The following is a 4,023-nucleotide window of genomic DNA, read 5'->3' on the forward strand; positions in this document are numbered from 1 at the left end:
TGTAGGAATTGTCATTTGAATCTACTCATGAAGAAGTATGGGTATCCATTAAGCAAATCGCAGCTGGTAACTCACCATCACCGAATGACCCAATTCCTCTGGAGGTGTACAAATATGGTTGAAACACTTTAGTGAAAAAACTTGATGCTCTTTTTGTGAAGATATGGAAGGCAGGTCAGGTTTCACAGGACGACAAAGACGCCTGCATCAAACACCTTTACAAGAATAAGGGAGTCAAAAATGTTTGTGACAACCATCGTGGGATATCTCCGCTTTCGATTGCTGGAAAGATTCTGGCTAGACTCATTCAATATAGAATCATCAAGTATCTCGTCGACGACGAGTATCCTGAGTCCCAGTGTCGTTTTCGGTTGAGTCGCGGTACCATTGGCATATTTTCACTTCAAGTGGCAGAAAATGTCCGGAAAAGAAATCAGGAATTGCATATGGTGTTTGTTGACCTGATGGAAGTCTTTGATACTGTGAACCGTTGCGCTCTTTGGAAGGTCTTGAGAAAGCTTGATATCCCCGAGAGCATGATAAACGTGATTATTTCTTTTCACGAGGGGATGAGGGTTAATGTTGTTTCTGATGGAATGATGTCCGAAGCCGTCAGTGGAACCAAACAGGGATGTGTAATGGCACCAGTTCTCTTTACGCTTTTCTTTTCACTTATGCTGAAACATGCATTTAGTGACATTGACTCTGGTGTCAAGTTTCAATCTCGGTCATCTGGTCGATTGTTTAACCAACAAGGCTTCAAAGCAAAAACTCTTCCCGGAACCGAAGTTATTCGCGATTTGCTTTTTGCCGACGATGCTGCTCTGGTGGCAACATCTTTCGAGGAAGCGCGGGCTCTTCTCGATCGCTTTTCAGCTACATGTAGGACATTTGGACTGACAATAAGCATGAAAAACACTGAGGTAGTACATCAGCCTTCCCCTACTCCAAAGCAAGTTGCAGGCGTAAGACAAAATCCACCTGAGTATAGATTTCTCGAGCGTAAACTTAAAGTGGATGTTCTGGATATAATTTATGTTAAATCGTTTCCCTACCTCGGCAGTAAAGTTAATCATAGTGGATCCCTTGATGATAAAATTGTTCACAGGATTGTGCCTTTGGAAGCCTTTGTGGTATTCGACTGGACATAAAAATTCTTGTTTATCGTGCTGTTGTTCTTTTTATCCTTCTTTACAGCCGAGTCATGGACTCATACAGACATCACATTCATTAGTTAGACGTATTCCATATAAGTTTTCTACGCTTGTTTTGTGGCCTTACCCTTTGCGACAAGGTTTCAAATGCTGAATTATTCACAAAATGCAAAATATCTGGCATCGAACCATTCCCGTTGCGGTGGAATGGTCACGTCTTGAGGATGCCTGATAACAGAATACCAAAAATTGTAATGTACAGTCAGCTGGCAGATGGGAAAGAAAATGTTGGGCGGCCTTGGCTTAGGTACAAGGACAAGTTGAAAAGTAATCTGTCTGCAGGAAACATGTCATATGGGAGTCTTGAAAAAGAAGCGATTGATCGCAAGGGAGATTGAAGTGTGTTGAAGGAATCCGAAAAATCCAATCTGATAGCCTAAGTAAGTTGAGAGAAAACAGAAAAAGAGCAAAACGATTGGCAGCGGCACCATTATCAGCAGCTGCCAATCCATACTCATGTTCTATATGCGACCTTATTTGCAGATCTCTTGCTGGACTGAAAAGTCATCGGAGGCAAAAACATAAATAAATTAAAAAAATTAGGTTGTTGGAACCTCATACGTCGTATCGACAGGAAAGTCCATGATATATATATATATATATATATATATATATATATATATATATATATATATATATATATATTGTAAGTTATAAACATATATATGGCAATTAAGCTACACAGAAAATATTATATTATGCAGAGTATATATAATATATATTATAGAATTTATATATATATTATATTAAATTTATTATGTATATATATATATATATATATATATATATATATATATATATATATATATATATATATTAGCAGGTCACCCGGCATTGCCCCATCGTAAAATACGCGTTAATATGATATTTTGTATTCATGGGGGTTTTGTATTTATTATTATATTATATTATACCCAATATATAGTAATAGTTGAGCTATGAAGACATGTTTGCTGCAAGACGAAAAATTAAAACACGAACCAATAGCTATTACGTTACGCATGCATATTCGTAATATCGTCGTTCGGCGTAACGGTAAATTTCTTTTTTTTATTTTCACATGTTTGTGCCGATTTTTGCCGGCTAAAACCCAAATCTAAAGTTTCACACGGGTTCGAATACCCTATATATTAAGTTTCATGTATGTAGACTAAAAACTGACAAAGGAGTTGGCTAGGCAAACATTTTTAAACAAATATATATACGCATACATAAATGTATATAGAAAAGGTTTGTATTTACTATGCGCTTTTTATGCAAATCTTACACAAGTATAAATCATGTAGAATATCTGCATGAATATAATTACACGTAATAGTTAACTGAAGATGATCATCCCATAAGAAAATCGAAAAAAACTAATAGGGAATTTATTAAAACGAATGTTTAAAAGAATATGCAAGATCTTTTGCTAGTGAATGCAATTCCACGACCCATAAGGTTGTATTTTCTTTTTGAATAAACAGAAAAAAGTTCGCCTTTTTTCTTTCATTCGGGCAAAGATCAAAGTGTAGTATCTGTTCTGATGCTTCACTTAAGTAATTAGTCCTTGGTCAATGTAGGGGAAACCCTTCATACTTAGACGCTTACTATTTTTTTATACTGCCAGAGTGCCCCTTTTTGCGCTTGTTTTAGGGGAGGTCGTCTCCCCCTCCATATTAAAAAGGACCTTGTGTCACATTTGCTTTCGTGGGGAAGCAAATAAATACCTAAATAAATAGAAAAATGGGGTTCTAATATGAATATCAATACACAAAAAACAAATTTAGAGGAGTATATATATATATATATATATATATATATATATATATATATATATATATATATATATATATATATATATATATATATATATAATAAATTCCACAACCAAAGAACGTTGCTGCAGCCCACAAGAGCCATGACATTAAACGAACGACTGTCATAGCTCTTGTGGGCTGCGACGTTGTTTAATTTATTATATATAATCTCTCACATTCTGAAAATCATATCTATCTATCTATCTGTCTATCTATCTATCTATCTCTTTCTCTCTCTCTATAAATATGTATAATGATTAGATCATCATATAATGATTAGATCACTTTGACAGACGTTAAAAAGCATTAAAAAATAGATGTCAAAATTCAACAGCATTTCTCGCGGTTAACGGTAGCCAAATGAATTAGATCCTTGCTAACGAAGCCAGGAATGACTTCTGTCGCCGGGCTCGAATCCTGTACTGATGATTCCCGAAAGGATGAATCACTAATGTCTGTAGGTATTTAATAATTATTATAGTAAAATATATATATATATACATGCACGTGTATATATATATATATATATATATATATATATATATATATATATATATATATATATATATATATATATACGCGTGCATGTGTGTATTATAATTATATTACAAAAGGCAAAATGTATAACACACTTTACTGAGTAACGCCCACCTGTAAAATATATTTTGAAAACAATGCAGAATTGTGTAAAAAAGGTTATCGTTGATCAAAGCGAAGGAAGTGTTCTATCGTGATGACATTACGCTTGGATGGACATCGTTTTTCTAAAGTAGACAACACAATAAAGAGTAGAAAATCTACTCTGAAGATTAAAACGGAAAGTGTTCAACGAATACTTGATGCCTTTAATGACATAAAGTAGCGACACTTGGATACTTCATACCATAACAGAAAAGCTAAGAGTTTGCTCAACAGAAAATGAAACGCATTATGCTTGACATTCATATACGGGGCAGAAAAAAAAAAACACCTGGATAAGGCAGCAAATTAGCGTGAAATTTATAACCCAT

This window comes from Euprymna scolopes, chromosome 37 (assembly GCF_053919585.1).
Source record: "Euprymna scolopes isolate OS-2025 chromosome 37, ASM5391958v1, whole genome shotgun sequence".
In the NCBI taxonomy this organism is placed as follows: Eukaryota; Metazoa; Mollusca; class Cephalopoda; order Sepiida; family Sepiolidae; genus Euprymna; species Euprymna scolopes.